Source organism: Hyaena hyaena, unplaced genomic scaffold (genome assembly GCF_003009895.1).
Source record: "Hyaena hyaena isolate Hyena2069 unplaced genomic scaffold, ASM300989v1 scaffold_48, whole genome shotgun sequence".
Taxonomy (NCBI): domain Eukaryota; kingdom Metazoa; phylum Chordata; class Mammalia; order Carnivora; family Hyaenidae; genus Hyaena; species Hyaena hyaena.
This window is the reverse complement of record NW_024080680.1, coordinates 1,759,412-1,773,667: the sequence shown is the minus strand read 5'-3', so window position 1 is coordinate 1,773,667 and position 14,256 is coordinate 1,759,412. Positions and strand designations below refer to the sequence as shown.

Below are 14,256 nucleotides of genomic sequence, written 5' to 3'. Positions count from 1 at the left end.
GAAGTTTTCTTCATATCTATGCTTCTGTACGTTGAGAATTTATTAGTCTGAAGAGCTAGAGAAAAGAATGCCTATCCTGTCCGTTATGACCCTTTTGGCTATAACAAACAGGCTTATTTCCAAAATTTTGTGGCTTTGATTCTTTCTCAGATTTTTTCTTTTTTTTTGGTGGTATTTTCCAATATTGTCCTGTATCCAGCCTTTTGTTGTCATATTTATATAGATGAGTGTTTGAAGTGTCATTTCTATTTATTCTCTTGAGGACTTAGGGTGATTATCTGACAAATTCCAGATGCTACAATTTTGACTGCCCTGTAAACTTTCTAGGATAGCTAACTTGTTACATATGCTCAGCATTTTATTAGGCTTGTTTCCAAATGTTGTGAATCTGAAACTTACACTATGAAGTTCATTTTCAAAAAGATCGATCCGTTTCATTGTGTGTGTGGTTGGTGTTGCAGGAGTTGTTTTCACCATCACCAAGTTAATTTGTAGACAGTAGTGCAAGTTAGTGACTTCCTTGTACATTTCTTTGGGTGCATTGTTAGTAAATGAGCGTTCTTTTGGCTCCCTTATGTCCTATTTTTACAGTTTCTTTTGAGGCCTATAATAGTGTAATCTTTACTAAGTAAGGTATACTTTCTTTGGCTTTATTAGCCAATGTTCATTTCTCAAGATTTTTTTGTGTCTGTAGTGTATGTAGCCTTCTAATAACTAGCCTAATTTTAGAAAGGAAAAAGATACTCTGATAAAGTGGTCATGTAGACAAGCTGAACCTGTGTAGTCCTTTATTAAAATGACCAGCTTAAGAATGTGACTGTGATGTAGTCAATCTTTTTTTTTTAGTTATTCCACTTAAAAAATGGACCCTTTAGGGGGAAAAATCATTTTTGCCTCTGAATTAGTCTTTCTTAGAGCATCTTAATTTTAAAATCTGATGGAACATAACTCACTGGTATTTATACAGATACACTTAAAAACAAAACGACTAGATGCCAGCTTTCAGAAATAAATTAATCCCTAAATTGTATGTACTCAGATTGCTACTGTTTCTTTTGAATTGTTAGTTGGTCTGAACTTACCCCTCTAGAATATCAAGAGGAAAGGCATTTTACTTTCAGGGTTTTGATACACAAAAGTATATGAAACTATTTGGAGATAAATACTTAAAACCTCTTCTTATCATGTCTGGTCAAACTGTCTTCCCTTTAGATAAATTTCATTGGCTGTAAATGTGTAAATAGTTGAAAACTTCTGAAAGAAATGTTTTTAATATACTGTCTGGATAACCACCTGGCTAGGAAAACTTAATCTGATTTTTATGTCAGTTATTTTGTCTTGATAGGGGTCTTAAACAGGGTCCCCCACCTTACTCCTTCCCCCCGCCCCCAATGTTTTTATATTTACTAATAGTGTTTTATATTAATATGGGGGTATTAGATTTCTTATAGTGTTCGGAAAGTATTTTTAAATTTATTATAAAGTAGCTGGTGTTTATAAAGCTTTAGCCTTTGTTTTTGTTACTTAAACTTGCCTTAATTTATTTTTTAATGTTTATTTTTGAGAGAGAGAGAGACAGTGTGAGTGGGGGAAGGGCAGAGAGAGAGAGGGAGACATGGAATCTGAAGCAGGTTCCAGGCTCTGAGCTGTCCTCACAAAGCAGGATCCTGGACTTGAACTCACAAACGACGAGATCAAGACCTGAGCCAAAGTCCAGCCAGCGCTTAACCGACTGAGACACACAGGTGCCCTTAACATGCCTTAATTTTGACTCTGAAATTTGCAAAGTTTCTGTCATCCATTTGTTGTTAAACTGAGCTTTGTGTAACTTCTAAGATTTTAACAAGAAAACTTAAAGGACAGCAGATCAGATCTTTGATGTTTTAGGATGGATGGGGTTGCTTAAGATAAAAATTCCTTAGTTCTGTTTTTATCTTCATTGATAACACTGTAGCAAAAAATCATTAACCAAAAAAAATTGAACTTTGTTTATGGATGAAGATTAGGGACAGCTTAGGCTATTTATTTTTCATTTAAAAAAACCTCCAACAATTGATTTGACCCTTGTGTTTTTAGCTTTGGAGAGATTTTAGAATTCTAAGTATAGGTTTTTACTGAGCAGGAGGTTGTAAGAAAATTAAAGAGCCCTGGAAAAACTTTCCTTTCTGATCTGTTAACTTACCTATAAACATCTAATATAGGAAGTTGGGAACAATGTCAAGACATGGTATGCTCAACTGTTGCGAATACAGAGATTATCTAAAACAATCCCCAAATTTTTTGTTACTTCAAAAAATTATTTTTCTGTTGAAAAGGTTACTTGGTTCTGAAAATGGGACATTACCTTGAACAACACTTCTGAAGGTAACAGTTGGTAACTTAATGCCAAGTGTGTATTATGTGCTGAATAGACAGAAACATATGTGGTGACTTTCAATCATGAGTTTAAACATTTGATGGATTTCAATTGTAGATTTAAACATATTTGATAAGCTTAGTTGTGGTTACTCTTTTTGGTGGTCATATTGTCCCATGTTTGTCCTGTGGGAGCCTTTTTAATTTGATTCCAGAATCCTTTTGACTTAACCTTAGTAGTCCTTGATAGTATCCATACTCCCTGGTATTAGAATACGATCTGAGCTCATTCCTGCCCAGACCCGGAATCAGCCTTTTCTCAAGAAGCCATGCCGTCTTTTATTAGTGGGAAATGGTCTTTAAAGACTCCATCCTGGACACAAGAGCTGCTTAGCTGTGTTGGTCGTTGTTTCAAGCCTCTTTAATGGATAGAAACTAGTGAAATACTTAATGGTTCATACTGATGGTTCAGATTCAAAATCAGAACTACAGTGTTTTATTTCTTCCACCATTTTGATTCCAAGGAAACAGGGGAAAAGCCTAATAATAATATCACCAATGTAATTATTAAGAACATTAAAAGTATTTCATATCTTTTCCAATTTGTAGCCCTCATTTAAGAAACGTAGTTGTCTCTAAGTTATCTGGGCATATAACTATTACAGAAGTCTCTCTTAACCATCATTTAATCTTTTATAAGTAGCTCTGTTTCAGATGCTCACCACTAGTCTTTAGGTCAATATCTTTAGTCAGTTTGGTTATCTGAAGTTCATTCTCTATTAGATTCTTCAGGCAAAACTCTCAGGAACTTTCCTGAGTTCTTGTATATTGTTAAGAGTCTGTGCTGTTTGTTCTTGAAGGTCATTTGGACTGGAAATAAAACCATTGGTTTTCATTTTTTGTCCTTGATAGCTTAAATATGTTAATATCATTGTTTACTGCAATTCACAGTTACTGTCAATACTCTGATGATAATCTAATTTTCTTTACATTATAGGCCATCTACTCTTTTTGCCTAGATTCCCAAAGAATTTTCTGTTAAGTGCGGTAATTTTTCTGGACTTTGTTTTAGTGTTGAGCATTTTGGGTCAGAATACTCCGGTATGTGGTGTGCTCCTTCAGTCTGTATTTTCAGATTTTTCATATCTTTTAATTTCAGGAAACTGAACTATGTTCTGTGGGTATGTTTTGTTTTTTTTTTCAGGTACTCCTTGTATTTCTCTGTGTCAAATCATCTTGTGTGTCTTCAGTATTTGTCATTTTGTCTTGAATTCTTCCTTATACCTGTTTTTTTAAATAAAACAGCTTTATTGAGGTATCATTTATACAGAGTAAACTTCATTTATTGAAAATATATAGTTTGCTAAATTCTGACATCTATATTCAAACATTGACCACACTCAAGATTGTGACATACCCATTCATTACTCCGAGAAGTTGCCTCGTACCCCATTGTAATCTTTCTTCCCTTGGTATGCTTCCCCTCCCCACAGGCAAGTAACAATCTACTTTTCATCACTTTAGATTAGTTTGCTTGTTCTCAGTTTCATCTTAATGGAATCATACAGTTTGTAATCTTTGGCTTCTTTTACTCATCTGAGATCCGGGTTCAGATATTAGCAACTTATTCCTCCTTATTTTTGAGTAGTGTTCATTATAATGGTATCCTACAGATTTTTAATACATTCATTTGTGATAGACATTTGGATTATTTTCAGTTTTTTCTGTTACAAAATCTGCTGTGAACATTTGTGTACAAATCCTTGTATGGACATATGCATTCTTTTCTCTTGGTTAAATACCTAGGAGTGGAATGGCTGGGTCATATGGTGGATGTCTGTTTAACTTCTTGAGAAACTGCCAAACTACTTTCCAGAGTGATTGCACCAGTTTGTATTTCCAGTAGTATTTTGGGAGTTGAGTTCCAGTTCTCCACCTCCTTTCCAACATTTAGTATGCCATTCTTTTTTTGTGTTAGTTTTTCTGATAGGCACATATTGCCTAGTGGTTTTAATCTGTACTTCCCTAATGATTAATGATGTTATGTATCTTTTCATGTGTTTGCTATATGTGTACCTTCTTTGGTAAATTGGTTTTTCAAATCTTGCCCATCTAAAAATTGAGTTGTTTTCTTACTGGATTTTGAGAGTTCTTTTATGTTACAGATACAAGACCTGTATCTGACATGATTTGCAAGTACTTGTCACAACTGCATGGCTTTTCATTCTCTTGATAGTGTCTTTCAAAGTGAAATTTCTAATTTTTTTTTTATTTTGAAGAAAGAGAAAGAGAGACTGACTCTTAAGCAGGATCCAGGCTTAGCATGGAGCTCGACGTGGGGCTCGATTCCAAAAACGTGAGATCATGACCTGAGCTGAAATCAAGAGTCAGATGCTTAACTGACAGAGCCATCCAGGTGCCCCTGAAATTCTAATTCTATTTCGGCTTTAAAAAACATCTTTCTTTGAAGAACTCTTACTATGTTACCTATTATGTTCTTTTCTCATCTACTTTGTAGTTTATTTCCTGAAGTAATTTTTTAAGTTTCTATCTAATAGTTTGCCAAATTCTATTGCTTCATTTTCTGAGTTTCGCTAATTATGACTTCCATCATTTTTTAAGTGTCTTTGGCTCATTTAGAAATAGAATCATACAGATTTGGCCTGTTGACAAGTCATTCTTTCTCATTGTAGGGATGTTTGTTCTCCTTATTCTCTTTCTTTTTCTTATAATTACCTTGTACTGGATTTAACCTTGATATTTTTCTCTGGTACTTTTTTTACATGAAATAAGTTTTCCTGACCTTTGAGAAGGAGATAGGGTTCAGAGTAGCATTCCTAACTTTGCAGAGCTCTCTCGTTGTTTTAAGGCTTTTAAGAATATGGAGCTTGCTTTCTGACATTTCCAGCTTCTATTTTCTAATTCCTGGTTTTATTTGGACCCTGTCTTTCCTTCCTCTTTATTGTCCTCTTCTCATACTGGAGTCATCTCTGAATGGGGGCTTTAGTGGGTCATTTTTAGGAGCACATGGGAGCAAGACTTCTGCTTTCCTTGGCTCTCATTGTGGGTCCCTTCTCTTTTCTCATTAGTGTAGTGGGCAGAACCCATTTCAGTTTCAGCCACTGTTCTCTGATTGGCCTGTCATGATTTCTAGTGATGCTTGTTAGCTGTTTTGTGGTCCTGTTCCTAGGCCTTCAGGTGCACCCTGACTTCTCTACTTTCTCTTATTCAGAACCTCATAAGGTACAGGTCATGTGACTGTCACTTCTCACCTGTTTTACTTTTGGGGCTTGAGAAATGGACTACTTTGTCAGCTAGGGTTGTTTGGTTTGGTTTGCCAGCTCGTTTTATTGTCAGTTCATTTCTCTAAGTTTACTTTTGTTCATTGGCTTTTGGTTTTGCTGTCTAGTTAAGTCTGATATATAGTTTTGGAGACATAGAAAACTATAGCACCACTGTTATCCTCTCATAATTACACTTCCTTTGAAAACTTTAGTTTCCTCATGTATGAAGTGGGAATAATAGTGGTATCTCCTAGTATAAGTAGTACAGTGAATAAATGCTCAATAAGCAGTCGTCGTTACTGTGTTGACAGTGCTTGTTTTGAGTCTGCTTTGTCCCCCCCACCCTCACTTTCAAGTTGTCTTTGTTGAGCAATTTTGACATGTGAGCAGGAAAACAAAAGCTAAGTTACATAAAAGTAGTTGGCAACAACTAAACCTACATTATTGAAAATAGAATCTTATGGAAGAGGCTGTTAGATCCTTCTTATGTGAATTTCTTAAGGGAGGGACTTTTTGTTAGCATAGTTTCTAAAATGTCATTCTCCTATACTGCTTTCCTGATTTTTGCCACATCCTTGTAACTTTTCTGTACAGTTATTTATCACTCTTCTCTAGGTTGGCTTGCCTTTTTTCAGATTTTTTTTTTTTTTTAAGTTTTATTAAGTGATCTCATGACCCCAAAATTAAGAGTCGCATGTTCTTCCAACTGAGCCAGGCAAGTGCTCCTTTTCAGATTTTTTCCAATTAGAAAAATACTACAGTTAAGTTCTCATTTTACTCTTACTATCACTATGTTAATTTTATTTCCCTTGTGAGAAATAAGATCTAAAACCACTGGTTTGTTGCATTTGTTATGTCTAAGTTATTTTAAAATCTGTAAATACTAAAACTCATACTTAATATGAGTTTTCCATGTACCACCTAAAGTCCTCATGTACCACTATCACAGTGGTATACAGGAAGCACAGAAGATTTTCAATAAATATGGTTAAGTCGATGCTTTTTTATTTCAAATGTTATAAGAACTGCAGTGATTGAGATATGAACATGAAGAAAATCAGCGTCGTTTTCATTTGTTTGATCACATCATGCTGTAATCTGGATGTGTCCTCTCCACTGCACAAAATCTGTTGATTGATGCATTGGAAGATAGACATGTCAGCTTTGCTTTTTGAGTAAATTTAGCTTCAAATCTTCCGTCTCTTTGGTGTGCAAGTGAGCTCATATTTTCTATGTTCATTTCAGATTTTTATTAGTAGTTGGCCGGTCTCATAATTTTATGAGAGTTAGCATGTGGTAATATCATTCTTGGAAGGAAGATGGCTTGAATTCTGAATTTAGCTTGGCGACTTCTCTGTGTGAATTTGGGTACGTTACTTGTGAGCTTGTTTCCTCACTTGAAGAATGGGGCTTAGACGCTGTAGTTTCAGCTCTTATGAGGACGCAAATAAATGAAAGTCTATAGCTATAAATATTAAAATTTGGAAGTAAAAGTTAGAATTGTCTGAATGTTGGGCATAAATTCAGTGAATTTGGCTTAAGAAACAAATCTGAGGTACTTGTGGAAAGAGCTCTGGTTTGAGACAGGAGGACACCAACACCTGGGTTTGAATTCCTGCCTCTACCAGTTAGTTTGTGAGCAGGGCTGACTTCTCTGTGCTGTAATTTCCTCCTATGTAAAATATGAGTAATAAAATCTGTCTCAAGGGGTCTTGTGAGGTTTCAGTGAATTTATACATCTAAAGTGCTTAACACAGTGACTGGCTTGGCAGTGACTACCCCTTCCCACCGCCACCCTTTAAATGGAAGCTGTTATAACTATTTTACTTACCATTATTTAAGTCATTTAAATTACTAAGGGCCACAGTTCAGTGGCAGTGTTCAGTGTTCCAGTACAGACTGAGGGGCTTGTAGTAGATGATCTCCGAGGTTCCTCCTGGTTTGAAAAGCTTATAGAAGTCTGTTGGGGCAGTAGTTATCTGGGGGTGGTATTGAGGCAGTAATGATTAGGGTAGAAATGGGGCACAGTGGTAGTGGTTGATGTTAAAATGTCTGCTGATGGTGAAAGATGGTTAACTGTTGGGAGCATGTTGCAGAGATGAATGGTTTGGAGACCCCCCCCCCGCCCAAAGAAATGGAGAATCAGTTGTGTATACTTATATGAGAAAGATGAGTGATTGTTACTACTTAATTTATTAGAGCCACAGAGGTGTTCACAGAATGCAATTCTTAGTGTACCCTGTGTATACACGTGTGATTTTTATCTACATCCACAGATCCTCTTTGTGCCTGCCAATGAATGCATGAGCTCATAATACTGATGGTCTATTACTGGAAGTCTGTGAAAAACTTCATGCTACTTCAAACCATCTTATTAATAAGAAATTAAGGAATTTATGATCCAGAATTTGCTGTGTTTTCCCTCTGTTTTGTGGACTGTACATCTTTTACCTTAATGATATAGGAGTTTGTCATTGGGGTGAGTGAATGTGTCTGTCTGCCTCCTTTTCCTGTGTTTATCTGTTATTTCTATACCAAAATCAAATTTCAGTATCAATAGCAAAAACAGTAAAGAAACCAACCCTTAAATATATTCAGTGACTAAAATAGTATAGACAGTTGAAGAGGAGAATATTGGCTGTTATTTCATTTAATACATATGTCTGTAAGAGAATTTTACTTTAAAGATAACCAGTGAGGGGCATCTGGGTGGCTCAGTCAGTTAAGCGTCCAATTTCGGTTCAGGTCATGATCTCACAGTTCGTGAGTTCAAGCCTCACATTGCTTGGCATTCTCTCTCCCTCTATCTATGCCCCTTCCCCACTTGTGCTCTCTGTAGCTCAAAATCAGTAAATAAAAATATGTTTTTAAAAAGTACACTTAAAAAAAAAACCATGAATCTGAGAACTGTATTTGAGATCTTCATTTTTGCTAGGCTTTAGAGGTGTTTGGTTGCTTGTCTTTGCTTTCTCTGGTTTCACCCACAGCAGTCCTGCTCATATTATCAGGTTGGCTGAGTTTGGCACTGCTTGTATGGAATCTGTCTTTTGTCATAGGCACTTCTTTTTTTTTTTTTAAACATTTTTTTTAAATATTTTTTTAATTATTTATTTCTAGGAGAGAGAGAGAGAGACAGCGTGAGCAGGGGAGGGTCAGAGAGAGAGGGAGACACAGACTCTGAAACAGGCTCCAGGCTCTGGGCTGGCAGTCAGCACAGAGCCCGACGCGGGGCTCGAACCCACGAACCGCGAGATCATGACCTAAACGAAAGTCGGACGCTTAACCGACTAAGCCACCCAGGCGCCCCTGTCATAGGCACTTCTGTAGCCAGCCTCCAGATTCCATTCCTACCATATTACATTGACTATTGAGAACTTATGACATTGACTGTAAGGGGAAAAATACTTAATATCAAATTAATAGTCATATAAAATAATAGTAATAGTGCTCCCAGTGCTTTTTCAAAGCACATACTATTTATGTGGTAGTATCATTAGGGCTTTTTTGTTACCACTTATCAGTGTGACTTTGCGGGGGAGAAAAGCTTTATTGAGAGACTCTGTGGTACAGTGAAGATAAGTTGGAATTATATCTGTCATGGTCTCCCTTTTGTCCTGTGCTTATTATCTGCTCGACCTTAGCTTAGAGGACAATCTTGGTGAAAATTCTGGTTTCATTGTAATCGATGTGAATGACCATGATGGAATAAGTTAGTTACCTAAGCCCCCTTTACCACAAGTCTTCAGCTGAAGTTGTGAACAACACTTATTTCATGGAGTTTCTTGAAATAGCAGGCATTCAGTAAATCTTAGTTTCCTTATTTTGTTTGTATATGGATATGAAAATAAAAATTAATAGTACCAAAAATAACATTTATTTAATACCAGTGTTGATACTTAATATTTTTGTAGCATATTGAAATGAAGTCCTAAGAATGTAAACATATTGATCAATTACAGGGATCTCTGTTCAGTCTCAAGACTTGCCTAAATCTTTACAAGCTTCTTTATAGTTGTGACTGAGCTAGCTCTTCATTTTGCTTGTCAGAACTTTGCCTTAGCCATTTTATTTTCCTTCTCTGCTATAGTCAGGTCTTTAAGACTTTCAGGCATGTAGTACATTGTACTTTCCTCTTCCTGTTTCCCTGTGATTTGTCTAGACTCCTTGCAGGTGCTGGGTAGCTTTTGAGTATTTTTGACCCTTAAAATTTTTTTTTGATGTTTATTTTTGAGGGAGAGAGACACAGAACATGAGGGGGTGGGGGTGGGGAGGGCGGGGCAGGGGACAGAGAGAGAGGGGTGGACACAGAATCCAAAGCAGGCTCCAGGCCCTGCACTGTTAGCATAGAGCCGTATGTGGGGCTCAAATGAGCCAAAGTTTGATGCTTAACTGAGCTACCCTATTTTTGACCCTTTTAAAATTTTATTCTCCTATTGTTACTTGTTGTCTGTGGTGCTTCTCAATACTCCTACATAGAATCTTTGATTGATTTTAAAATCATAAACCTGAAATTGGGATTTATAAGGAACTAGAATTTTCACTTCTGTTTTGGGTTAAAGTTCTTTTTTCTGCTTAAAAGGCAAATTTGTAGTAAACACTTATTTTTGTCTATCTTAATTTGATCTTCACAACTACTGTCTGAAGTAGATATCTCTGCTTTTTAAAGGAGGATACTGGAGTGCTCAGTCAGTTGAGCATCCAACTCTTGATTTCAGTTGAGGTCATGATTTTGAGTCCCTGAGATCCAAGGGCTGGGTATGGAGCCTGCTTGGGATTCTCTCTCTGCCTCACCCCTGCTTTCTGTCTCTTTCTCTGTCTCTTGCTGTCTCTAAATAAATAAATAAACATTTTTTTAAAAGAGGGTACTGAGGGGGTGCCTGGGTGGCTCAGTTGGTAGAGTGAATCTTCATTTCAGCTCAGGTCACTATCCTGGCATTGTAAGGTCAAGTCCCGCCTTGGGCTCCGCACTGAGCATAGAGCCTGCCTAGCGTTCTCCCTCTTTCTCTCCCTCCCTCCTTTTCTCCCTCCCTCCCTTCCTCTGTCTCATATAAATTAAAAAATAAAGAGGATACTGAGGCTTACAGAACTTAAAAAGTTTTAAGGTTGTGCATCTGGTGAGTGACAGGATTGGAATTTAAGCTCAGGCATACAACTTTAGGCTGTCTCAGAACTCCTACTTTTTTATACCCCTTGTCCCTTGTGTTCTCACATCTTTGCTCTTTACTGAAGAACCCTGAGAATCTGTTTAAAATCATGAGAGTTTGAAACTATGCTTTTGATAGGAATCTGTTACTAGTTATTTCTGAGATTTTCTTGCTGCTTATCTAAGCCTGATCTGAGACACCTGTCCAGCTTTCCTTGCATTGCAGCATACCATAATGTGACCACCTCAGCCCTGAAACCATAGATAGTTTCCTGGGAATTGTGGCAAGTATGGAAAGGTTGGGTGTGGTAGTTTGAGACTTAAGAAAATCTATGTCAAGAGGGTCAGTAAGGTAAGAAAATATATAATTAACATACCCTTAACATGTGTAAGTTAGACTATTTTCCAGTGACTTCAAAAGTTGAAAACTTGTAGTAATTATAATTTTGCAGAGGTGTAAATTTGAAGCATGTAGGTAATGAGACTGATACATATTTAAATTGAAAGTATGAGCAATCTTTCTTTTTAATATATGCGTTTTGGATTTGTTATTCTTAACGAAAAATCTTGCAGGTTAGGTGGTAGTATTTCTCTTTATTGGTGATGAAACTGGAATAAAATATACTGTAGAAGGATTTGAAATTTGAGAGGTGTAAGAGCTACTACAAGTGAATTTGTAATGTGTGCTATTGTGTATTTCCTAGAAGAGGGGGTTGAGATAGCTTTTTTGTTAACTGATGAAATATTTCTATTCAGAATTGTTTGTGTTTTGTAAAGTAAATTTTATATTTTTGGAGGTTGTCTTACTTTGGTCTTTTTTTAGGAATATTGTCCATAGTGACTACAGGGTGACTTTTGAAATTATGGCTGTTTTGTCTTAAAGTGGTTCTTTAAAAAATTTTTTTTTTTTTTTTAACATTTATTCGTTTTTGAGACACAGAAGTTTGGGTGGGGTAGAGAGAGGAGACAGAATCCGAAGCAGGCTCCGGGCTCTGAGATGTCAGCATAGAGCCTGAAATGGGGCTTGAACTCAAGACTGCAAGATCATGACCTGAGCTGAAGTTCGATGCTTACCTGACTGAGTCATCCTGGGACCCATCAGAGTCGTTCTTTATCTGGAGACAGGTCCACCTTTTCTAGGGATTTTGAACAATAGGATATTTCTGCAGGAGTAATGTTAAATGGGGATAGAATGTGGTCTAGTTTTCTTTTTTTCCCCCAATTAAGTATTATTAGTGAATTCAGGGTTTTCCTGGTGATGAGCTGTTGTTAAGACAAGTAGTCTTTCTCTTCCTCCAATGTACATGTCAGTATCTCTCTTGTCTTATCGTGTTTATATTAGAGGGTTCATGAGGATACCTGTCACTTTATCCAGTTTTCTTGTAAATACTGTCTGTAGCATTTGATTTGGCTATCTTAGTTGTTATAGGATATGACAGAAATCAGTGCCACTGTGTGGCCACTTTAAACATCATTTTCTGACAAAATTTAGGTAAGTGATTAGGTGGTAAATTTAAATACTTAAAACTTTCAGTCTTTAATATTTTAAGTATCTTAATATGGAGACTATCATCAACATTTTCTGTATATGTTCCCATTTTGGTGAAGGAGAAATTTGGTGAGAATAACTGCATATTGAGTTTAATGCATCACATGAACTAAATAATTGTCCCCATACTGTAAAAAAAAAAAAAAGTCATGTACACACGTTATGGAAATTAGTACTGCTTTAGATAAGCCTGTCTCATTAAAAATTTTTTATTATTTAAGCACTAACAGTAAGAAATCAAACTGTACCTTTAACCTGTTTCTTATATATTAACAGATTTTTCTATGTGTATATAAATGTATATGTGTGATTCTTTAAAAAAAAAAAAAAAACACACACCTAATATCAAACATAATGCAGTTTGCCTGTTAACTTGCTGTGTTGACTACCTTTTTTTTTTTCTTAAGCAAAACACAAAAGTTTACCTCATGTTTTTCATGGGTTGCATAGTAGTCCATTGTTTGGGGTAGACTGTAATTAATTTAAACTGTCCCTCTTTGATGGTTCTTTAGGTTGTTTATAGTTACAGACAAGTCAAGCAGTGTTTAAGTGAGCATGTTTATGTTGGCACAGATGCCAAGAATGGGATCTATAGGTTGAAGTCTATGTGTTATTATTTTGACAGGTAGTGCCAGCTGGCCTTCCCAAAATTTTTTTCAACCTATGCTTATACCAACAGCGTATGAAAATTATCTCTACCGTGGACAGCACTGAGCATTATTAGGCTTTCAAATCTGAAAATCTGATAGATAAAAAATGCTGTCTTATTTTAACTTGTTTTATTTTGTATCTGCCCTTCCATTTGTCTATTACCATTTGTAGTTTGTCTTCCTCATATATAAAGTTGTGATTTGTTTTTCAGCTTTTTATTGATAATAATAAGCAGGCTGATAAAGTTGCTTCTAAATAATTACACTTTTTAAGTTTATTTCTTTTAAAGAGAAAGTATGTACACACGTGGGTAGGGGAGGGACAGAGAGAGAGGAGAGAGAGTCCCAAGCGGGCTGTCTGCTGTCCGTGCTGCGCCCAACATGGGGTTAGAACTCATGAACTGGAACCCTCTGTGAGATCAAGACCTGAACTGAAATTAAGACTCAGATGCTTAACTGACGGAGTCACCCAGGTGCCCCTAAATAATTACACTTTTATTGTGTTAGGAGTAATTTGAATTTAAGAGTCTCAACCAGCAAGATGTTTTAAAAAGATGGTCATGGCTGTATAGCAAAGAATAGCCTTTGTAATGATTGGTGGATTGAATTGTTATCTCTGGTGTATATGTTTTTTTAGGTACATTCTGTAGACAAGCAATCATATTTATCAGTAACAGTGACTTTAAATACAAAGTCTGAGCAGTGTTTCAGTTTTTATGACTGTATTTGAAATTTTGTCCTTGTAAAAAAATTTTTGTTTTTGTTTTTTTTGCAGTCTGGTTCTGGCGTTTTTCTTTGTAAATAGGCCGAAACAAACCACTTAGTTTAAGGGAAAATAAACTACATTCTCCTCTTAGATTGACTGAATACTGAGAGCACTTTGAGATCTCAGAAATATCATGGTCCTACTCAAGCAGGAAAAATGAAAATACTTCTCACAAAAATTGATGTATCTTAAGATTGTTCCTACTGTCTTAAATTTAGTTTTGAGTATATATACTTTTTTAAAAAAATGCAAGTAAAATATTTGATCTCCCCTGTAGTGTTTATGTCAGCTTATAGAACTTTGCAATAATTAGAAGTAAAAGTAATTGCAGATGTTTGAGATTTTGAATGTGGGCTTTTTCCTTGAATTTGCATTTAATTCTATAATATATGTCTTTCTTTTTCAAAAATAGACAGCAGTGGTTCTTCACCAGGGATGACAATGACTGGAGACATTTTTGGTTGTTCCTAGTAGGGGAATGCTATTGGCATCAAATGGCTAGTGGCCAG

At 36.1% G+C, this 14,256-nt stretch overlaps 1 protein-coding gene across 1 annotated transcript in view; it reads left to right on the top strand.

The window, feature by feature from the left end:
- PPP4R2 (protein phosphatase 4 regulatory subunit 2) overlaps positions 1-14,256 on the top strand; it is a 54,818-nt gene that overhangs the window by 1,529 nt on the left and 39,033 nt on the right. The gene's annotated exons all lie outside the window — the stretch shown is intronic.